The sequence below is a fragment of the Diaphorina citri genome, unplaced genomic scaffold (assembly GCF_000475195.1).
Source record: "Diaphorina citri unplaced genomic scaffold, Diaci psyllid genome assembly version 1.1 scaffold718, whole genome shotgun sequence".
Classification (NCBI taxonomy): domain Eukaryota; kingdom Metazoa; phylum Arthropoda; class Insecta; order Hemiptera; family Psyllidae; genus Diaphorina; species Diaphorina citri.
The window spans coordinates 52,437-77,352 of NW_007378151.1; the positions used below are offsets into that span (position 1 = coordinate 52,437).

The 24,916-nt window shown below is 35.8% G+C and overlaps 1 protein-coding gene across 1 annotated transcript in view; it reads left to right on the plus strand.

The window, feature by feature from the left end:
- Positions 1–5,077: 5,077 nt before the first annotated feature.
- The window catches only part of LOC103511482 (conserved oligomeric Golgi complex subunit 8), a gene marked incomplete at its 3' end in the record, with an annotated part of 76,249 nt that continues 56,410 nt past the window's right edge, over positions 5,078–24,916 (plus strand). Inside the window, exons 1-2 of the mRNA XM_026825235.1 lie at positions 5,078–5,222; positions 22,620–22,812. The remainder of the gene's footprint in view (positions 5,223–22,619; positions 22,813–24,916) is intronic.

Here is a 24,916-nt window from a genome sequence, read left to right on the forward strand (position 1 = left end):
ACAGTGGACTCTTATAACTTTTGATAATATTTTAGTGATAAGGCCTTGTCCCTAAGATAAATTGATCTACGTTGCAGCCACCTTCTGTGGATGTGTATTTTCTTCTTCTTCTTCTTCTTCTTCTTCTTCTTCTTCTTCTTCTTCTTCTTCTTCTTCTTCTTCTTCTTCTTCTACTATTAATTTACACTAAAGCCCTATGGCCTTTTCCTGAGGCCATGAAAATACCTCATATAAATGTGAACTAGAATAAAAACATTACATACTAACCTACTCTTTTTATGCTGTCGCCTGATACTGCAGGGAGTCCAGACTTTCACTATACCATTTATTATTAATAATGATACTTACGAGTAATTATAGAAGAAGAAAACTAGTGTTAAGATCCCTTTTTGGACGCCGAAAAAGAGGGGAGGGGGAGATCGCGATTTTTTTTTTTTTCTAAAATAACAATTTTTATCTTTATCCGGCAGAAAGCTCTTGGAGTGAAAGGCTCCGATAGGAGTCTCGTAGACACAATAAAGCATGGAATTCCAAGATAAATTTTCATTTTGAAAATCTCAAAAGATGAGAAAGAAAATTACAGTTCGTGGTTAGCCAAGTGAAAACTGTCTGTTATGTTAATGTATAAATTATTTCTTTTAATAGCTTTCTTACGTAGCTTCACATTAATTTATTATGCTCATCTCATAGAGAGAGCTCATCGGACCTGGTTGAAGCAATCAGCTTCAGACAATATTGTTCTTGTTTAGAGCATAATTTACTGCTTTTGTTTGAACAAAAAAAAAAGCTTTATAAGGTACTCAAATAATATATTATGCTACTTGGGAATATGGAACATAATTTGAGTGGCTGGGTAACTTACCTCCTTGCTATACCTGTTGCCTTTTGAAAGAATTAATAACAACATTCTCTTTAATAAGACATATTATTAAGCTTTATAGGATAATAACATGATCAAAGCACTCTTTTGTAAGAGCATTTCTTAGGTAGCTAATTTTTTGTTACAAAATAGTGTTAATTTCTTAACTATTCCTCTTTCTCTTTCAATCAAAAGATTTTTAGATTACTATGTTAAATTTCCTAATTTCTACAAATTAATGCCTCTTAACTTGTAAAGAGTACAAAGTGCTAATCATATTTGTCTAAAAATATAATGTAATACTCTTGGACCCTAAATCGTCTTGGAATCCCTTAGCACTAATAGAATCCCTTTAATAGAACTGATGCCCTGTGTTGGTTTAATATTCATCTATGTATTGGAAGCCATGCCGCATAATAGGATGTCAGAGGAGCCGTTGTTGCAAGGATACATAGTTGGAATTTACGGGAGATAATTTTGGAAATCCGGCGTTCCGTGAAACTGACAAGACAGAGAAAATATTCCTTCTCCTTGTTCAACTCCCAATGGCCACGAGTGTGTGGGAGAGAGATGGGAAATCATTTACGTACTGTGTTTGGAATATTCCTTCAACTCCCAATGGCCACGAGTGTGTGGGAGAGAGGTGGGAAATCATTTACGTAGTGTGTTTGGAATATTCACTATGATCCGTATCATACTAAAGTAGACTGTAAAATATTATCTACTAACTGATATACTTGAATATTCCCGAGGGAGAAAGAGATGGAAAAAGAAAGACGGAGGAGGAAGAAAAGGGGGAATAGAGATTATTGGAATATTCACTATGATCCGTATCATAATAAAGTAGACTGTAAAATATTATCTACTGATATCTTATATTATAAAATACTTGAATATTTCCGAGGGAGAGAGAGAGAGATGGAAAAAGAAAGACGGAGGGAGGAAGAAAAGGGGGGAAATAGAGATTATGTTGTGCAGAAGGCACATCCACTAATTTTAATCATAGAGTTCAAAGAATGAGAGAAAGGGAGGGAGAGAGAGCAAAAAATTGAATAAACTGAAGAAAAAAGAACTTATGTCTTACAGGTGCTAGGGAATTTTGGACACGGACAATTAAATTCTTAATGTCAGTTAATCCAGAGTTTACAAAATACTGGCCTGTGTAAATCACATGGGTGACGTGAAAGGAAACCCTTGCCACTTTGTTAACTCTCAGTGTCAAGATGGGCCATATCTTCCCTAAGTAAGCTAGGGCTAGGAAATGAGAAACAAAGTAGAGATGGCAAAAAGGTAAAAGTCGAGGGAATGAAGAGACTGTCTATGAGATGCTGATGACATTTTCTACTACATCGCAGACTATCCATCTTCACGTCTCCTTCCTTCTTCGTCTATCTTGTTCCAAAATACCGCATCTATCTTCTTCCTTCCACTTTATTCTACACCACCATTGAGACCTCTGTCTCGATCATCTTATAGCAAAAGGAATATAGTTTCATCACAAACGTTACTTTTGCTACAAATACAAAGTCACTGTACTGCATAAATAATTCTTGTAACAATGAGAATATCTTTGTCTCAAGTCAGAGGTACTATTGCAACATCAATAGGGATATTATTTTATTTGTACAACAAGAGGAATCCTTTTATCAGTCAAATTATCTTGATAATCATCTTATATAGCAAAAGGAATATAGTTTCATCACAAACGTTACTTTTGCTACAAATACAAAGTCACTGTACTGCATAAATAATTCTTGTAACAACCTCTGTCTCTCTTCCTCTGTTGCTTCCTTCTACCCCTCTGTCTTCTTCTATTCCTTCCTTCTTTCTCTCTTCCTCTGTTTCTTCCTCCCCTCCTTTTGTCTCTCATTCTCTATTAAGCAACCCCTTCTTCCTTTCTATTGTTATCTTACCTCCCTCCGTTTCGTCTTTCTTGGTATCCATCGCTTTTCCTATTCTTCATTCCTTTGTAATTGTTCCTCTCTCCTTCTGTTTATTTCATTATCTGTAAAGTTCAGGTACAATTCACATCAACGAGAGGATACAAAATGGGCACCTACTTCTGATAAATAAGTAGTAAGTACCTACCTAACTACCAAGCAACCTGAGATAGGAAAACTCAATGTTGGGTGCCATTTCATTTCCCTTTGTATTTTCTTCTCATTAGATGCTAAAGCGGGTGTTAAAAAGAAAAGAAGAAGAAGAAGAAATCATTTTAAAAAATGTAAACACTTGGCTGCATGTTTTCCAAGATTTTTTGCTGAAAAATTATGAGCAAGGTACTCGAGTGTAAAGACATAAATCTTACCAATTAGGAGCATTTGTTGTTCTACTTAGCTTGTGTACGTACCTTACAGATAGTCGAAAAAGTGTAATATTTTAATCTTATTTTCGTTTTGACTTCTACATTTTTTCTTCTTTTATAAAAAGCTGAAAGAAGTTAGGTAGATAAATGAAAGTGTTTTCTTACTCTTATCCCTTAGTCTTTGTATAAGGTTAAACCAAATAGGTAGATAACATTTATACCATGTAGATACTATAGATATCTACTTATAAATGATCATTGATCATCAAGAAAATAATTTGGTAATGTTACCTTCAAATTTCCACTTCTTTTATAAAAAGCTGAAAGAAGTTAGGTAGATAAATGAAAGTGTCTTCTTACTCTTATCCCTTAGTCTTTGTATAAGGTTAAACCAAATAGGTAGATAACATCTATAATTCTATACCATGTAGATACTATAGATATCTACTTATAAATGATCATTGATCATCAAGAAAATAATTTGGTAATGTTACCTTCAAATTTCCACACATGGCCTTGCTGCTTAGCGTGTAAATAAATAAATAAATTACCTTCAAATTATGTATCATCTTGTTTTAAGTTTTAGGTACCCTTTCAATGTTTAATGATTAGAATTAGAACCATGTAGGTACCACATAGTGAATATACACAGGTACAAAAGCGGAATTTATGTTTGTAAAATGTATCTACTAATTTTTAATTGTTTGCTAAATAAAAAAATAATATTTTTGGTAGATATTAAAAAATAAAATAACAAAAATAGAATTAGGCTTACAGACTGGAAATTCAATATGTAGGCAGTAGACCTATAGGTACAAAGTAAAAAGGTAGGTACCTGCATATGAGAACTTATGTGATTTTGTTTATAAAAATGTTTATTTTGTTTCATTTGAAACTTGATATTGAAAGTGTAGAGCTTTGCTGTGTTTAATATTGGAAGGTACCTAAACAAAATAATAGGTAAAAGGGATCAGATTTAATTTAAAATTTCAGAACATTTTTTGGAAGCTGTTCATTTATTAAATTAAAATACCTTAGCAATGTCAGGAATTTTAAAGTGGCAGTTCTAGGAATTGTAAATGGGCAGTAGGTAGGAACGGCCTTTCTACCAGCCTTGCCAGTTGGCTCATGGATTTTGTGTCCAAACCTAGTCGACCTATATATCAAATCAAAGGTCTTTTTATCAGGAACACGAAAGTGGTTGTGCAAATTTTGTCCAAAAAACCAAAAAAACTGATTTTTGGGGGATTTTTTTGACATTTTCTCACACAAATGAGCTCTGATCTTGAAATTTGTAGCGGCGACCTATGAACTCAAAGCGAGAAAGTTTTAATAACACTTCAGTCGATCATTTAAGACCGGTTTTAGCGTCACCTAATATGTTAAGCTACGCCGAGAAAGGCCAATAAATGGATGGGTGACTTAAACATTATTGGGAAACATTAAAAGGAATAAAGGGAGAACGGGCTCTAGTCTTGATTTTAAATCATTACATAAAAGACGAAAGTAAAATCAAATCAATAATAACAATAAAAATATTAAACAAATTAGGTAGGTACATATACTTACATACATAGGTACTGATTTTCTTTAACCACGATCGAATAAACTATACGGACTAAAAAATTCCCGGAGGGACGAGCCCAGCTTGTTCAGCTCTATAATGTGCACTTTTCATAAAAGTTCATTGCAATGAACCCTTGCTAATCTTGCTTGTGATTTAGGTTCAGCTATATCTACTTAAAAACTCATCCCTCAAATTACCTGACCAAAAACAGTACCTATACATATGATGTAATTTTTAGAATGCTAAAAATGATGACAGTAAAAACATGATTTTTACCTACGTGTTCTCTATTGTGCATATTAAGTTACTATGTTATTCATATTTTCCCTTCTTCATTTGTTTTACAGGGTATGATTTCTGATGTTGGATTTTGACAATATTCCATGCATCCAGCTGCCTCATTTCGTAGATACCCTAAAGTCACTCGACCAATATTTAGATACTTTAGGTATTTCCAGGGTAATGCTTCCTATAGATATCCTACTCAAGCAGTAAGTATTGAGTAAAATTCTATTTACCTAAACTACTTCTAAGAAGGTAAGTAAGTACGCCCAACCCTGTATACGAGGGAAATAATTTCTGCATGAATGCTGAATTGTTATTAGAAAATATTAATTTGTAACATGTCAAAAATTTTCCAGGTAGGTTTATTGTGTAGTTTCCGTGCTGACTGACGTTCCCCAGTTTGTAAAATACAAAGGCCTATGCCTAAGTATTAGTCGGGAAAGCCTAAATATTTACCCAATTAGTGTGTTCAATTTATTTTATACTCAGACTCAGTATACATACATACATATACATATAGCATGACTTACTCTTCTTTTTGTTTTTCTTGGCAATGGACATGGTAATCCTCAATCCTTTCTCTAAAAGTCTTCTTCAAGCTTATTTATAGGGTTGTGGTCATTTCAGTAGTAGATCCTCTCGAACTGTTAATTATTACATTTTTACCTTATGTATTTTAGGTACTCTCCTAATATGTACAAAAATTTCAAATCATCTACGTGAAACAAGCAAACAATCGGAATTTCCTTGCTATTTATTTATTTTTACATATGTGTATTAGGGACCTATTGTACTTCTGATATTTTTGCAGTTAGAGTTAAAAAAGTCAGTATTTGCAGTGGCACTGGAGTTGAAAGTTTAAAACTTGAAAAAGATGGAAAAACTGTTGGAAAACAAGAGTTCATGAAAAGCATACGTACAACAGATGAGGTGCGAAATGAAGGAAGAGCTTGTTTAACGACACGTTAAGCGTGGCTTGGCGAAAAAGTTTTTACACACTCACAAAACAAGTTTAAAGTCAACTAATTTAATGTGATAATCATAGCTCATATGTGTCTTGATATAGCTAGAGAGAAACACACACCTTGTCTGTGAGTTTTACTGTCGCATAAGTGCAAGTTTTATACTTGTACACTTGTACAATAATGTATGTAGAAAATATACAGCGAGGAAAATAGAAAATTATAGTTTAGGGAGAAAACATGCAATCTTGTAATAACAATAATGTATGTAGAAAATATACAGCGAGGAAAATAGAAAATTATAGTTTAGGGAGAAAACATGCAATCTTGTAATAACATACTTGTTACAGTTACAGTCTAACAATAATAGGAAGTATGCTAACACTCGCTACGTTCTATGCTACCACAGTAACAACAATTGAATTTCTGTGTTACCTTTGAGCACTCTAGTCACATTAGTGACATACATCATAATATTAGTTATTGTATACCTACAATCTACTCATACGAGCACGTCGAGTATATCGCATACTGTGAAATATGCACCAGACAGAATGCCAATCATTTGCCGAAAGCACTCACTCAGTCACTCTATGCCCGGAACTTTGACTGCAGAACTTTGAAGCGGTATTCTAGCTTGGTAAACGGTAGTCCGAATAGCTGTCGACGACGAATCACCACAAGTTCACAACCACTATAGGACCCTTCTAGGTCTGATTATTGTTATTCTAGCTGAGACAAAGGTCTTTCAATGGCTCTACAAGCACAATATTACGATTATCACATACCGGAAAGTTATCTCATTTTAGGTATGAAAATTTCATCTTGCATCTTGTAGCTTTGTTGGTTTTCTTAGCTTTCATGTTCACTTTCTCAGATTAATCCTGATGTTATCATTTAATTGCAAAACTTTCCTCGACTTTTTGTAAGGAATCAGGTTAAATTATTACCTAATAATAAAAAAATCAAAAAAAATATATTAAAATAGTGTAGATGTGTGAGGATGCTAATTAAATGTGTAATGAAAATTTCCGCTTCATGCTACATTTAGTAAAAGCCTCCCTAGAGTACTGAATTTTATTATTTTTTAGAAATGTTTAAGTACCTACACATCAACTCACATGTAGGAATGTATTGTAAGTACCTATGTGTGGCCACATGTATGCTTTATTAGGTAAGTAGTAGTCTATAGTTCATGCACGAAAAGCGTAAATATCAACAGAAGCCCTCTCCTGGCTAGACCTTTCCTCCTCAGCCCTGAACTTTAGGTAATATCTTGAAGGATATAAAACATATCGCAAGTACATTAACAGAATACCTTTTTGTTATGCCTTGAAACAAAAGCTTTTCCAGTTTTTCAGAGGAAATAAAATACTTCCGGACGAAACACCTTCCTCACAAGTGTCAACTTTTGTCTTCGCTTTCATTTTACATCGGGCCAAATAGTAGATATGTATATGAGGGGATCAAACGTCCCATCCTCTTTGTAGATGGAACGGTTCAACTTCTAACTTTGGTCATCAGTTGTCACAATGTAAATGATATTTTCGAGCCAAAGTTTGTAGGTACGAGTATATGAGGGGACCAAACATCCCATCCTCTTTGTAGATGGAACGGTTCAACTTCTAACTTTGGTCATCAGTTGTCACAATGTAAATGATATTTTCGAGCCAAAGTTTGTTCCGGAAATGTCTACTCCCCTTTCCCTTCCCCGGCACTTCCGTCAAAAATCAGTATATTTCCCCCAGATTTCATGAGTGAAGTGTCAAAACACGTTTCGGTTTCGTTTTAGTTTTGACAGGTGCCTTTCATTTCCTTACAGTATGTGCTGTTATTACCTTAGTATAAAACGAACGGCTGGTGTGGGCTTTCGGTGTGTCATTTTTACGGGACTGATGGGGTGGAAATACTAACAAATCATTAATTATTACTAGCATAGCTGTCAGCATTGCACGGTTGATTACTTGTTTAGACGCTGATTGACAGTAACATGGAGCAATAGTGTCCTTATTGACCCCAGGAAGACTCAAATTATACACCTGCAGTGACTATCAATCTATGTGTCTGACCAAGAGGAAGGAAGACGGACCTTGTTGCACGGTTGATTACTTGTTTAGACGCTGATTGACAGTAACATGGAGCAATAGTATCCTTATTGACCCCAGGAAGACTCAAATTATACACCTGCAGTGACTATCAATCTATGTGTCTGACCAAGAGGAAGGAAGACGGACCTTGCCATATGGACTACATAAAAAATATCAAGTATAGGTGTACTCACTGTATGCACTGTCTCTTCTATAGGGTAGTTACCTACCTAGCTTCCTGATCCTGACTCTTGATAATGAAGTATTTGATGTTGAATAAAAAGAATTTCTACTTTGCCGGGAATCGAACCCAGCAATATTCAAACCTGGTTTGATATCTATTCCGCTAGGGAGATTTGCTTACGTTCTTACACGAATACGGGAAGCATAAAAGTTAACAAGCTCCTCAGATTACTTTACACATTTTAAGTATGAATTATTCACATTAAAATTTCACTCTTGATGTTTATTATTTCTTCTAAAGATAGAAGGTGGCTATCAAGTATAGGTATACTCACTGTATGCACTGACTCTTCTATAGGTAGGTAACTACCTAGCTTCCTGATCCTGACTCTTGATAATGAAGTATTTGATGTTGAGTAAAAAAAAAATAAATATACTTTGCCGGGAATCGAACCCAGCAATATTCAAGCCTGGTTTGATATCTATTCGGCCAGGGAGATTTGCTTACGTTGTTACACGACTACGGGAAGCATAAAAGTTAACAAGCTCCTTAGATTACTTTACACATTTTAAGTATGAATTATTCACATTAAAATTTCACTCTTGATGTTTATTATTTCTTCTAAAGATAGAAGGTGGCATTAAATTTGCCCCCTTAGGTAGGGAGTATTCTAATTTTTTAAGCAAATTCTCAAGATGCCCTTGAGTTCTTGCTCATGGTATGATATTTCAGACAATTTTTTTTTTATATTTCTTCTCTAGAAATTATTTCAGTTTCTGGGCAGCATTTTCAAATGCTTGATGACGTAGGTACTATGCTTATGTAATGTCAATCTACATATTATTTCATACTCGTTTTTTTTTTTTTTTTTTTTTGGGCCTTTAATTTAACCCTTTTTGGGTCTTTTGGGCCGTAGTTCACGTTTACTTTTTTTTTTTCATTTAGGCGCTTTAACCCTTATTGGGTCATTTGCGCCGTAGTTCACGTTATACTATATGCGGTGGAATAGGTCTCATTTGTTCAACAGATCCATGACGAAGTCCACATTGGCCGTTGAATTGCCCAGAGATGGAATTGTGTCATAAGTGTGGCGTACCGGATCATGAATAGGACAGCTGAATATGACGTGTTTCACAGAAAGTGGTTCACCACACTCGTATTCATACTCGTTTATCCGAGGCCAGTTGGTATTATCTTAGGGCTTAGGACGTTTTGTGTAACGTACCTATGTAGATACCGAAGTACAAATTTGCTTCCCCTGTTTAAGTCAAAATCTTCCCGCACTACTCCGGGAGAAAAACTCTACTCCTCCCTTATTTCATTAATCAAGTTTTCACTTATACCTACCGACTTGACTTACACCAAACCTCCTTACCTTCTTCGCGCCAGATTGTGCCTTTAGCCAAGACCACGTCTTCTACCTTTTGCAAAAGTTAGAAAAGAAGTGTTTCCGCAATAAATTATAATTTGGGATGGGCCGGGTTCGTATCTCATTTGAATTTTGGTACAAAACATCAACAGAACTGATGCCATACGAGGGGGAGCTGTGGAAACTTAATTGAAAATTTGTGAAACAAAAACGAAGAAAGAAAAGGAGGAGCAAAGAAAGGAGAATGAAAAAAGAGAGATGGAAAATAATGAAATGTAAATGCAAATCGGAAGTTTTTTTTTTTTTTTTTTTTAGAAATAAGTATCACCAACCCTTCTAGCTTCTAGGTCTGATTATTGTTATTCTAGCTGAGACAAAGGTCTTTCAATGGCTCTACAAGCACAATATTACGATTATCACATACCGGAAAGTTATCTCATTTTAGATATGAAAATTTCATCTTGCATCTTGTAGCTTTGTTGGTTTTCTTAGCTTTCATGTTCACTTTCTCAGATTAATCCTGATGTTATCATTTAATTGCAAAACTTTCCTCGACTTTTTGTAAGGAATCAGGTTAAATTATTACCTAATAATAAAAAAATCAAAGTAATTTAAAGAGGTATGTAATATGTATAATGCAGCAAGGTTGAATAACCCATAACCCCCTGTATTTGTAGAGAGAGAGACCAATTAGCTGCTAGCAATCTCTTTCGCTATGCAGAGTATGCAGTCATCCCATGGTTTTATTTGGCGGTAAATTCCCCCACGTTTCAAACAGTGGATGTGCTAAATTCACCAATCCATGATTCTCACTTTATCCCTTGTTTTAATTAGTGGATGTGCCAAATTCACCAATACATGATTCTCACTTTATTCCTTGTTTTAATTAGTGGATGTGCCAAGTTCACCAATCCATGATTCTCACTTTATCCCTTGTTTTAATTAGTGGATGTGCCAAATTCACCAATCCATGATTCTCACTTTATCCCTTGTTTTAATTAGTGGATGTGCCAAATTCACCAATCCATGATTCTCACTTTATCCCTTGTTTTAATTAGTGGATGTGCTAAATTCACCAATCCATGATTCTCACTTTATCCCTTGTTTAATTAGTGGATGTGCCAAATTCACCAATCCTTGATTCTCACTTTATCCCTTGTTTTTATTAGTGGATGTTCTAAATTCACCAATACAATCTATGTTTTTTACTATATCCCCTGTTTTAAAATAGTGGATGGACCGAACCCACCAAAAAGTAGTGTCGCTCTACAACCAAACAGATAAATTCAAATCTTTATCTGACGAAGAAAGCTGAGAAACAGTTCCCCAGTTGTTCAACAACTTCTGAAGACCGAACCCACCAAAAAGTAGCGTCGCTCTACAACCAAACAGATAAATTCAAATCTTTATCTGACGAAGAAAGCTGAGAAACAGTTCCCCAGTTGTTCAACAACTTCTGAATCGGAGTAAAAGGCCTTGATAAAAGTTTGTTTAATATTAAGTACGCATCAATTATTTGATTGTTTGCAATAAATAAATTCCGCTCCAACTTTTGTGTACTCTTCCACTCAGCCCAATCGTTTCCATGTAAGTAGTTCTTTTTTTTCTATGAGTATAATTATTGTTGGAAAAACTATGAAGTGCTTTTCTTTGTATTTTGAACGAATTTTTAAAAATAGCTCTCGTCCCCGCCCGCCCCTGGTACTCAGGGATTTTTAGCTCATGACTTTTCTATTATTTTGTTTACGTAACTAAGTACACGTGTAAACATTGAATTCAGAATATATGTAGATACATATGAATTTAAGCTACATCTGACTGATTTCTCATTCAGTTTCAGTCAAAACGGCATTAGGCCCTTGAAGATTTCGTAAATGAGATCCATCTCTTAGGTTTGAATTTATCATTGGGAATGATTCCATGAGTTTATTTTCTGAAAGAGCCTTCCATTGGGTCATTAGTGGGTACCTACTTTAATATGGAGCACGCTAATCACCCACCCTACAGAAGTAGTTACTTGAGCGTTAAAAATAGCTATTTAAGGATAGAAAAGCTCATGACTTTTCTATTATTTTGTTTACGTAACTACACGTGTAAACATTGAATTCAGAATATAATATGTAGATACATATGAATTTAAGCTACATCTGACTGATTTCTCATTCAGTTTCAGACAAAACGGCATTAGGCCCTTGAAGATTTCGTAAATGATATCCATCTCTTAGGTTTGAATTTATCATTGGGAATGATTCCATGAGTTTATTTTCTAAAAGAGCCTTCCATTGGGTCATTAGTGGGTACCTAGTTTAATATGGAGCACGCTAATCACCCACCCTACAGAAGTAGTTACTTGAGCGTTAAAAATAGCTATTTAAGGATAGAAGCTAGTTAGAAAACTATGTCACCCATGCAATATTTCATAATAATGTATTGTGCTTAGGTACCTCAAGTGCGTCATATTTCATTGCGACTTTGAGTTCTTCTCACATGGAAACATATTATATACAAGAAGTCTCATCGAAGATGAAGGAGTGGGGGTATCTAGTTACCTGAGAAGAAAAGAGAACTCATTTCATAGATGGTATGGTTCTTAAGTTCTTAAAAAATATTAAATTTTAAGCTCGCATACATTCATTTGGCAGTTCCCTATAACATGCACATAGATTGCACCTATTACTCACAGATAATGGGAACGTTTGACTCAATAACAAAAGTCAAACATGAACAACCCAAGAGTCTAATGGAAGATAAATATTTCATCATGTGTACTAATGACATGGGACTAAAACTACACTGTCATAGGACAGGGATTTTGAAGGATGACAATTTTCGAATTTTGAAAAGGGTACAAAACAACGACATGAATAAGTTAAAGCAGCTCTACAAATAGATGACTTACTTTCTGCTGCATAGATCCAATTGCGGAATATGATAAACAAGAAGAGGAATAAAAGAAAAGTATTGATAAAATGAAGAGAAAGGCAAGAAGAGGAAAGGGAATAAGAAGAAAGGGTTTTTAATGACACAGTTTGGTATCGAACGAGACATGGCGCCACAGCATCCTGGGAGCTAGGAGTCTGGCGCCCGCCCGCCATTCATAACAAATTCCTTCTAAACTTTCAGCTTTTCTGTCCCTACTCCATAATCTCTTGTCTTTGAACGTATGAGTGTTCTCTTACATATTTCTAGTAAGGGACGGTTCACTCTTCATTTCTGTGTGCTGAGGGGTACTGGTAGACTTAATAAAGAATGTTAAATGTTTATTTAAGCTCAGGAATTTGTCAAAGAATTCTCTATTATTTTTTTCTCTTGTTCTTTTCCTTTTGTTCTTGAAAGTTCCTTTCGTTTTCTGTTCTACTGGTAGACTTAATAAAGAATGTTAAATGTTTATTTAAAAGCTCAGGAATTTGTCAAAGAATTCTCTATTATTTTTTTCTCTTGTTCTTTTCCTTTTGTTCTTGAAAGTTCCTTTCGTTTTCTGTTGTCAAAAAGGACTTTTTTAGCTACAAACCCACGTGTTTTGTGATGGAGCCCACCACACGTATACTTTTCTGTGTGCGGAGAAATTTTCTTTTCTTCAGTTTAGAGCAAAATAAATATGGATCTTCGTATCTTAACGAATCCAAAAACATGCCTTTCTCCTATAGCCCACAGCTCCGTTTTCTGTTCTTTTTCTCTCTGGAAATATTGTCTTTCTCCGTTGGTACGCGTTTAGAATATTTTAAATTTCTTTGTACCGTGGAGGATTAGAAAGTTTCTCCAATTTAATGAAAGAAAGGGAAAAAATTTCCCAATAACTTTTTTCTTTGTCTTAAGGTATTATTTATTTAGGTGTAACTTTTGTAAAAGGGTTTGATTTTCATGGGTTCCAAACGGCGTGATTTTTGTACTTTGTTGTACCTAATACTGATGAATGTCCCCCAATTCTCCCTACTAGTATAGAACACTGGATTATTCATCCATCCAAGTGGAAATGAGTAAGCATTTATTTCTGTGTCAAGTTAGTAGTTATCATCATTACGTAGTCAAAGGACACTAAGCTACTACTTATTTTCTAATAAATTGCTACACGTTACAAAGTGGCGACACTACTATATTATTTGCTGACAAGGCAAAATTCAAAAAATGAGTAAGCATTTATTTCTGTGTCAAGTTAGTAGTTATCATCATTACGTAGTCAAAGGATACTAAGCTACTACTTATTTTCTAATAAATTGCTACACGTTACAAAGTGGCGACACTACTATATTATTTGCTGACAAGGCAAAATTCAAAATTGTGAACCCGAAACAATCTAATATGTGACAGTAGAAAACATTTGCCACCAGCTTCTGTTCTAATGGCAGAGGAAATTACTTAGATAAATTATTAACAGCGAAGACAATAATATACTGTTTTGACATGCATATAAATAAATAATTAACGCGGGAATGTCTAGTGTCCAAAATATAGGACAGGCGACCATCGTGTTCGGAATAGAGCTTGTAGACGAAAAGATTCTTGGGGGGAGACGTCTAGGCTTTAGATTTCGAAAAATAAATAAACCTCAAATGAGTTACGTGTTACCTGTACATAGTTTTGTTATATGTAATACTTAAATATGTAAATAAATATAATTATCTACTTATACCAATCTCTTTTATCTTCTACGAAGATTTCTATCCAAATTTTCAAGTCCGTAACGTCCCCTTTCACCCTTTCCATTCTCTTTCTGTTTACTTTATTCCTTCTCTTTTAATCTTTTCCAATTATTTTACTTTTCTAATTAGGTTGTTAAAAATAAATTTATTGAATTGCGTAATTTTCCTCGAATTCAGGTTGGTATTTACCAAAATATTTATTTATGTCGTTCAATAATTCTGTTTCAAGTGGTTCGCCCCCCTTTCGCGTTCTCGTTTGTTTGAGTGCTTTCTCTAATGCTTCTCCAATAGCAGTATAAACCTCTAAACTTCCACACTAAATCACCTCGTGGTAAATCTGGCCTCCTCGATTGTAACTTTGTGAACACTTTTCTAAAAATTTATTGAATTGCGTAATTTTCCTCGAATGCAGGTTGGTATTTACCAAAATATTTATTTATGTCGTTCAATAATTCTGTTTCAAGTGGTTCGCCCCCCTTTCGCGTTCTCGTTTGTTTGAGTGCTTTCTCTAATGCTTCTCCAATAGCAGTATAAACCTCTAAACTTCCACACTAAATCACCTCGTGGTAAATCTGGCCTCCTCGATTGTAACTTTGTGAACCCTTTTCTAAATGTACTAGGTGGCCTTCATTTGGTACGACGCCTTATTTACATTTAAAGTGTTTAAAGTTTTGCCGACAGTATGTGCGGTTATGAAATTCTTTAATATTAAAATAATTTATACGTATATAATAATATTTCTATTAATATTCCATTCTCATAGTGTCATATTTCTTTCTCTCTCGCTCTGCTGGCACACAAGGAATTTCCATTTCCCATTCTTATCACATAGTAATCCCTTCATAGACTAGAGAGTACAGGGTTGTCTGTAGGACTAGGGTTGTTAGGAGACCCTGCGGTCATTAGATTCAGCTTACGCCATCAAGTCTGGTTTCCCAGAGGAGGAATTAAAACAAGCCCTCGGTACTCCTGTCACGTTCTCATTTACCGTTGTTATTGTCGTGTCTCTCTTTATGTTTTCGCCGTTTGTTCCCAAATGTTTTGGTGTTGGGGTTTTGTAAAATTGTCAATCACGGTCTTATGAACAACAAGTGCCTACTATTGAGGGGCTAAATTTTAATGCATAAATTCTAGAAGGAAGAAGAAACTGCTAAAACGGTCTTATGAACAACAAGTGCCTACTATTGAGGGGCTAAATTTTAATGCATAAATTCTAGAAGGAAGAAGAAACTGCTAAATGAAAGCTTGATAAAGATACCCTTAATTTCGGACATAATCTAGGTACAAGGTACCAGCGGTCTCATGAACAACAAGTGCCTACTATTGAGGGGCTAAATTTTAATGGATAAATTCTAGAAGGAAGAAGAAACTGCTAAATGAAAGCTTGATAAAGATACCCTTAATTTCGGACATAATCTAGGTACAAGGTACCAATCATAAATAGTAACTTATCTATCTGTTGAGAAGGTCACGATGGGGACTCGAAACCACGACCTCCTGAATTTGATGAGCACCTCGTCAGACCGCCACATTGTTCTCTCTGAAATATCCCAGTGGCAAGTTTTGTGTTTCTAAAGTTGTATCGAAAAAAGCTTCGAGAGTTTGTTCCAACTTTGGGGCAATTTTTTATGTTTATACTTTTTCTTTTGTGTGTGTTTGTTTTTCCATCAACATGTGCTTATATGTACTTCGGCTGTTATATTATGCTGTTGGCCATTAGTTGTACCTCGCCTGTTTTCTTCTCCCTACAAAAAGAAACAAATAATTGAAAGGTTCGGTTTTTTTATCGTTTTCCTTTTTTTTATCGCCTTTTCCCTGTGTTTTCCGTCTCTTCATTAGTTTCGCTTTGGGTTTTATCTACGGGTGTTCTCGCTTTTCAAAACAGGATGCCATTGCCAGTTCAATTCCCGACCGGGACGGATTTTCTATTTTTCTTCAATCGTTCTATTTTCTATGACCTTTGAAATTGAATTTGACGTTGCGTTGCTACCTGAAAAGTGGACAGCAATGATTACCGTTCGCGAGGTATTGTCAAATCGCAACAATCACCCTGTATATCCTAGTGTTGACTATAAAGAACGCGACTATAATATCGACACGCCCCGTATATTAACTGATAGCACATTACATACCTAGTACACTTCGCCAAGTTCTGCTGAAGACGGGAAAAAGTCCTCAGATTTGTCTGATAAGCTCCAATGTATGAGGTATTCCATCGTAAAGAGATAGAGACTATATTGATATTATTTTCATGGCTGTAAGAACAGTATATCCATTGTTAACTGGGATATATCTAGCTCTAGATTGGCATTTTTTCTTTATAGCTATTAGAGAGGTACGCTAATGGTGTTATACTGAGTTATACGAGTACTCTCTATTGGCATTTTTATAGGTTAGAGTACAGGTACACCCGTACAAAAGACTGCAGGGTAAAAGGACTTTTCAGTTCCACCTTTATTCCTGGTAAAATAAACAAGGCAGAGTCTAATTTCCATTCTAACGCCCTGAAAAGCCCATAATAAGTTGTACTTATGTATACTACTCGTCTGATAATACGTCCCCATCCTACCTTCCGCACGTTCACTCTGCGTTACCTCGAGATAATTTAACCAACCTGTGAGTGCTTTATTTTGGATAGGGGTAGAAAGAAATCTTTATCCCTTTTCGAATTCCCCAAAGAAGGTAACTTATTGGAGATTCAACCTAAATTTGAGCTGATAAGTATCTCCATGTCCCCCTCCTCACTTCGTCTGGTCGTTTTCCTGTTTGCTGCTTGCCTTTATTATTATTACTATCCCCTTTCTGTTTTTCAAAACCAAATGTCGCCGTAATGGCGAGGCAAAAAGTAGGGCAGGATAGAAAAGATGGAATGTTCTTATGGATTTCATATTTTAATGTTATGGGTTCGAATGGTAGATAGTTTATCATCATTAAAGGCTGATCAGTGTGATCGATAACTAATTGATACTCTAAAGAGTATCCTAAAGGCCTCTCTCTACCAAAAAAGTAATACTATAAAATGTAACCTACTCTACTTTTGGTCGCAGAATACGACCACTTTACTTTCACACGTTTAACTTTTTAGTGGATGTGTCAAATGCGCGGGGCGGCGGAAGCAAAATAATTTTTCGCTTCTTTAAATAATGTTTAGCAATGTTTGTGTATTTTACCACCAAGCAATTTCTTATTCATTTAATTTTCTCTTTTTTCTTTTCCATCTTCTATCAATTCGCACTTCATTTTCTTCTAAATATTTCAAACAAACTTGCTCAAAAGAAAAGAGAACTAGGAGAAACAATTCTCCTCACACGAACGGTAAACAAAACTTTATTTTTGTTTGATACAAAAGTAAAATACATACAAATATGTGGAGCAAAATCCATACAAATACAAACATGGTGTGTAGTTACCCAGAAATACATGGATATGCCAGGGCTTCCCTGTGCGTAAGGGATATGATGATTAGAGATGAACCAGCGAAAAATGAATTGGAATCAACGCTAGAGACCCAACGTTCATGTGCGAATAGTCGATGGTGGACGTGTCGTTTGCACACCAACAAAGATGTCTAATTTTTAACTCTGTTCCCTTGGAGCTGGAAGTGCTCATTAATAAAAAATCTGGTGTGAACATCACACGACTTTCCTTATCCTATTGAATGATGCTTATTTGAGTGTTCTTTTACCCTAACTTTTACAATATCTCTAACCGTTTTGTCGCTATAGCTGAAAACCGCCAAAAAACGGTCGAAATCTGTCAAAAGCGGTCAAAATACCGCCAAGCGCAGCAACCATCTCAAACAAACGTTTTGTGTTGCATCCTTGTCACATTAGTGAACCACATACCAAATTTCAAGTTTCTAGCTTATACCGTTCCCGAGATATTGTTAAATTACACCAAAAACCGCCAAAAAGCGGTAAAATGCCGCCAACCGTAGCACCGGTCTTAACCAAAAGTTTCGTGTCGCATCCTTGTCACATTTGACAGCTACATACCAAATTTCAAGTCTCTACACAAATACAAACATGGTGTGTAGTTACCCAGAAATACATGGATATGCCAGGGCTTCCCTGTGCCTAAGGGATATGATGATTAGAGATGAACCAGCGAAAAATGAATTGGAATCAACGCTAGAGACCCAACGTTCATGTGCGAATAGTCGATGGTGGATGTGTCGTTTGCACACCAACAAAGATGTCTAATTTTTAACTCTGTTCCCTCGGAGCTGGAAGTGCTCATTAATAAAAAAAAGTAAAAAGTAAAAAAGGACTTTTTTAGCTACAAACCCACGTGTTTTGTGATGGAGCCCACCACACGTATACTTTTCTGTGTGCGGAGAAATTTTCTTTTCTTCAGTTTAGAGCAAAATAAATATGGATCTTCGTATCTTAACGAATCCAAAAACATGCCTTTCTCCTATAGCCCACAGCTCCCCATATTTGTGTTTGTTTGCCTAATGTATTTGCCTCTATCCGAAAGAATCTGTGTGTGTTTGAAATTTTCTTTGAAAGTCCGCGAAAGTGTAGAGTCTGCAGAAGAATACGCCTTTGTATGAATAGATATGTACGAACAAAGCTACTTCTACGTCTGTATACTAGGTATCAGGAGATAATACGAAATCTTATACATACAAAAGGAATACCCAAGGTGAGAGGAAAAGAGAAATGAGTAGATATGTACGAACAAAGCTACGTCTACGTCTGTATACTAGGTATCAGGAGATAATACGAAATCTTATACATACAAAAGGAATACCCAAGGTGAGAGGAAAAGAGAAATGAGAGTGATCCATCAATCGGGCCTAATCTTGCGAGATAAAATGGGAAGAAAGCTCTCTATATTACATTGCTTGATGAATGCCATTAAGAAATTAGTTTGGTCATGCAATAGAAAGGTATTACCGCCCTTTTCTGTCTATTTCAACTCATACACGTACGAGCTATAAGAGTCCATTATCTAGTCCCATAATACGGGATACGGGTTCCGTAGCTTTCCCATGTTATTTTCTATTCACAGTTTTTCATCAAACTTTGTTTATTTCATCGAGTTTCTTTTCAATGTACTTTTCCTTTACTAGGTCAGGTAAGAATTTCATATCAAGGCCCGTCTATTTACAATATTAAAATTTTATGCCTCGTGTGATAAAGGAAGGGACTACAGGCCCCGATATAAAGTTGGAGTATTGGAAAGTCCAAATAAAACAGGATGTTGTATATTTAACCCATGATATCAAGGCCCGTCTATTTACAATATTAAAATTTTATCCCTCTTGTGATAAAGGAAGGGACTACAGGCCCCGATATAAAGTTGGAGTATTGGAAAGTCCAAATAAAACAGGATGTTGTATATTTAACCCATTTTTGAGGTCAGGATAGCACAAAGATTCTGCTTGAATTATTGTGGGAAAAGGACTTTCTTATTTTTAATATCAGGATGATGGTGGTATTTATTGATGGTACTCTGGCAATATTTCCTTTTTTTTTCTGCAATGTACGTGACGTCATGAAACTTTATTTTTTTTTCCAGCTCTCCTCATAAAATTTAATGAAATATTTCTGTCGGCGCGGCGTCGCTGAGTCGCGTTATCTATTTTCTTGCCAAAACTGCAATGTACGTGACGTCATGAAACTTTATTTTTTTCCAGCTCTCCTCATAAAATTTAATGAAATATTTCTGTCGGCGCGGCGTCGCTGAGTCGCGTTATCTATTTTCTTGCCAAAAAGCGAAAATCCAATATTTTATATTTTTCTCTTCGAGCTAAAAATGTCTGCCTCCACATTTGCGACCAATGGAGGGCATCATGTGCAGATGGAGGGAGACATTTTGTCCTGCTTATATGCTTTATGGTTTTAGCCGGATTATGTAACGGAAGTCTCGCTGTTTGTTTTCTAACCGCCTCGACCACTACAACCTCCAACAAATGTTTGTTTTCTTTTGCTACAACCACTGATCACTCAGTTTCCTCTCAATTCTCAACCCGTATCAGCATCTTAGCAGTTAGATACCGCCTATGTATGATGATACCCACATATGTACCTACTCCCTTGTAAATACATTCGTCACAGTTTTGTACTTGCAATCCACATACGAATACGTTTAGTGAACTTATAATTTTGCATATCACTCTATGTTCTTTTCCCCTTGCACAATTATTTCTTTCCTGAGTTTCCAGTCAGATACCAACCTGTACTCCATAATAATATATGTTTCCATCATGTAACGGAAGTCTCGCTGTTTGTTTTCTAACCGCCTCGACCACTCCAACCTCCAACAAATGTTTGTTTTCTTTTGCTACAACCACTGATCACTCAGTTTCCTCTCAATTCTGAACCCGTATCAGCATCTTAGCAGTTAGCCTATGTTACCTACCTATGTATGATGATATGTACCTACTCCCTTGTAAATACATGCGTCATAGTTTTGTACTTGCAATCCACATACGAATACGTTTAGTGAACTTATAATGTTGCATATCACCCTATGTTCTTTTCCCCTTGCACAATTATTTCTTTCCTGAGTTTCCAGTCAGATACCAACCTGTACTCCATAATAATATATGTTTCCATATCCACATAATTTAATGTAAATTTCTCCACATTACTATTTACTTAGCATCATTTTATTTGTTAGCATTCATTATACTTTTTCTCCTTCTCTTCCTCTCCAATATTTGCTCTCATCTTCACAATAAATATCATCCGACATATTTCAAGTACCTACATATGTATAGGGGAAGTATGTAGATACAGAATGTTCCCCACATAGAGGGTAGGCGCAAGGCCAAAATCCCTAATCGGTACGCGACTATATGGGTGATTAGTGGTATATCCGATTACATTCCACTCAAAGCAACGTGTCTTTGTAAGAATATATTCTTAACCTACATACCTATACCCTACTGGTACTAAAACTTCTAATTTTAATAGATGGGTATACGGTATACGTATGGTTACTGAAACAGAGGTCCCAAACTCTCCAGGCAAAATGTTTTCCATCGGGGGGTGTTTAGAAGATTTTCTCCTTTGTGCAAAAGTCAGGTTATTTTTATGTTCTAAATTAAGTTGTGGTTTCGGACACCCTGTATTTTGAGCTCGCGGATTTTTCTTTTCTTCATATGAATATTTGTATTTGCGGTTCGGGGGTGTTTAGAAGATTTTCTCCTTTGTGCAAAAGTCAGGTTATTTTTAAGTTCTAAATTAAGTTGTGGTTTCGGACACCCTGTATTTTGAGCTCGCGGATTTTTCTTTTCTTCATATGAATATTTGTATTTGCGGTTGTAAATTGAGTCGACACGAGCATGGGCGGGAAAAGGAGGGGTCATGTTTTTGTACTAACTGGTAGTAAAATCTTCCTCAGGAGTAGATTCAGCCAGATAAACTTAAATGTTCTACGTATAAATCTACTAGTCTTCATCTGGGGCTAAGGGAAGAATCACTCCTCGTGGGGACATAACACTGTAAAAGTGATAACGCTCTTACCAGACTGCTTTCTGAACAACCATCATTCAGATCACTATTTTTTAATTTACCTCATTTTACCTCCGTTGGTATTTTGCAACAAATAACTGCCGAGGAAATTTCAGCATCTCCCAGAGGCCCCCCTGCTTCCCGACAGTTATTAGGTAATTATCAGAAGAAATTAGAGAACGTAGAAAAAACACAAAAAACGACCCAACTCTCGAAATCACTAATTTACCTCATTTTACCTCCGTTCCTCCGTTGGTATTTTGTAACAAATAACTGCCGAGGAAACTTCTCCCAGAGGTCCTCCTTCTTCATCTGGGGCTAAGGGAAGAATCACTCCTCGTGGGGACATAACACTGTAAAAGTGATAAAGCTCTTACCGGACTGCTTTCTGAACAACCATCATTCAGATCACTATTTTTTAATTTACCTCATTTTACCTCCGTTCCTCCGTTGGTATTTTGTAACAAATAACTGCCGAGGAAACTTCTCCCAGAGGTCCTCCTGCTTCCCGACAGTTATTAGGTAATTATCAGAAGAAATTAGAGAACGTAGAAAAAACACAAAAAACGACCCAACTCTCGAAATCACGTCTGACCTTACAAAATAAATTAAAGCGAAAAGAGTCCCTAAGTAATACTTGAAACCGAAAGAAAGAAAAGTTCGCTCCCCATACCAACCCAACGTAAAAGTTAGAGTCCCGTGTAAAAAGACATTAAATATTCGGTAAAACTTTGTTATACGAGTCGTCTCCAGTGTTCCAGGGAAGTACAGAAACCAACAAAACCACTAATGAAATAAATTTGTACAACAGCTGCCTTAATAAATTTAAGAAGTAAAAATTAGTATCACAGAAGCAAATCAAATTTTCTAAATGTATTCTTTATTATTTTTTCAGGAGACAGGATGAGAGCAGGCACACAACTTTGGCTTTTGTCAGCAGACTCAGCAGAGGGAGTTGAAAGTTTGTACCTACAGACGGAAGTCCCGAAAGTACCTTTTGAAAGTGGAAATGTTGCAACGTCCATCGAAAGATGTTTGAAATTCTTCATGAAATATGCTCTGAATTTTCACTGCAAGTTTCTCAGAAGGTACAGTAACAAAAACGTTTTTTGACCGGAACTTAACTTTGATAAAACTTTCTCAGTTTCCAGTAGTAAATATTCAAAAAGCGTAAAAGTAATAAAATTGAACCTCCAAGTACAGGAAAATAAAATCCAATAAAAAGTAGTTTTAGCAAGTCATCAGAAAATAATGATGGTAGATGTACAAATACAAAGGCGTTCCTATCTCACATAAATTCGTCCCTGAATTATTATTAGGATGGAAAAGGGAAGCTGAAGTAAGATGAGACTGAAGGAATGAAATGAAGGATTTCTCTTGGCATCTTATGAATTATTTTCTGTAAACATAATTATCTAAATTAATATTTTCCTCAAAGTTTTATAACTTTTTCAAGTTGTGGTGGTGGAGTGGCGGGGTCATGAAAAGTTAGGGAGGGGGGGAAGGATATAAAAAGCTCTATAAAGACCACCTGTGAGTGTAAATGTATACATCTGTTTATCCTCTTGAGTTCTTAACTCGGCTTTTCATTCCATTCTACAAATACCGATAAACCTCGTATTCAATAGGTATTATTATTTTTATGTTCTTATGACCTTCGTTAAATTTATTGGTTGAGGTTTCAAGATAAGTTTTTGCGCTTTTTACCTAATTGAGTACAGGCCACAGGTACAGCAATCGAGATAGGTATCTTCCCTACGTAGGTCTACACTATAGTTTCCTAAGTTCACTTTGTTCTCTCCTTAATCCTTAATCTGCTTGAGTGTCAAATCTTGATATAGGAATAATCCCCTCTGACAGGCATCACAAGAGTACTGAACATGGCACCCGTATCAGAGATACATTCTGAGAGAAGCAAGTAGGAAAGCACTTAAAGTTTAAAGCACAAATGATAAGAATCTATTTATACAGTTTATTTTATCATTATGTGCTTACATTTTTACTTTTCCCTCTACATTTTCTAGTTTCTTCAACACAAGTAGGTTGTTACCTGCCACTGTTTGCTATTTGGCAAACATTTCTTTTCAAACAAAGCGCATCCATCAGGGCCGTGATGCAGTATTTAATAGGTCCTGTCTTGAAGTCCTGGTTCAATGCCCGATAGAGTGAAGTTTTTTGCTCGTTTCGCTGCTTGGGATTAAGGGCGCATTCAGACTGGTAAGAACTGTTTGCGCTGTCAAGGCGTCCACCGTAAGGTGTGTGATTGATAGCCTATAAATGTAGTTATTCAAAGGGCTAAAGATTTTCTTTATATAAAGAAGAAAAACTATAAAATATAATGGTATGAATATTTTCCGCTAGTCAGCAGTAAAATATATTGCAGCTATTTAGCCGGAGATGAATAATGATGTAAAGATAAAAATATATCTAGAAGCACAATGACTTGAAAGTTTATTCACTTGTAGGCGATTTGGATAAATGCCCAATCCATCCCCACTCCAGATAATATTGTGTTTGAATCTGGAACTCTTGATGCAATATGCTGAAGAAACTTGGAAACATTAGATTCAAATTAAAGCTACATAATACGTTCATAGAGTTAGGCAACAAACATTCTAATGTACAGTTCAGTGATGCGGTTGAATGAAGTAGGTACACCTTTGAAGATAATATTGAAGATGTTTTCGGAAATCGGCAATCTGACTTGACTTTGAAAACTTGTTGTAGCGGTAGGCAAGATTCTCTCAATCAGGTGTCAATCTAAAGAATGTTCCGAAACTTGATTCCCATTTGCTTATCATATCGGTACCTATTCCTTCCTTTGCCTAATACCCTTGGGTATTAGTCGAAATAGGACAAGTGATGGGCAATCTGACTTATAATAGTTCGACTTTGAAAACTGTTGTAGCGGTAAGCAAGATTCTCTAATCAGGTGTCAATATAAAGAATTTTCCGAAACTTGATTCCCATTTGCTTATCATATCGGTACCTATTCCTTCCTTTGCCTAATACCCTTGGGTATTAGTCGATTTGTATTTGGTAGGACAAGTGACGGGCAATCTGACTTATAATAGTTCGACTTTGAAAACTGTTGTAGCGGTAAGCAAGATTCTCTCAATCAGGTGTCAATATAAAGAATGTTCCGAAACTTGATTCCCATTTGCTTATCATATCGGTACCTATTCCTTCCTT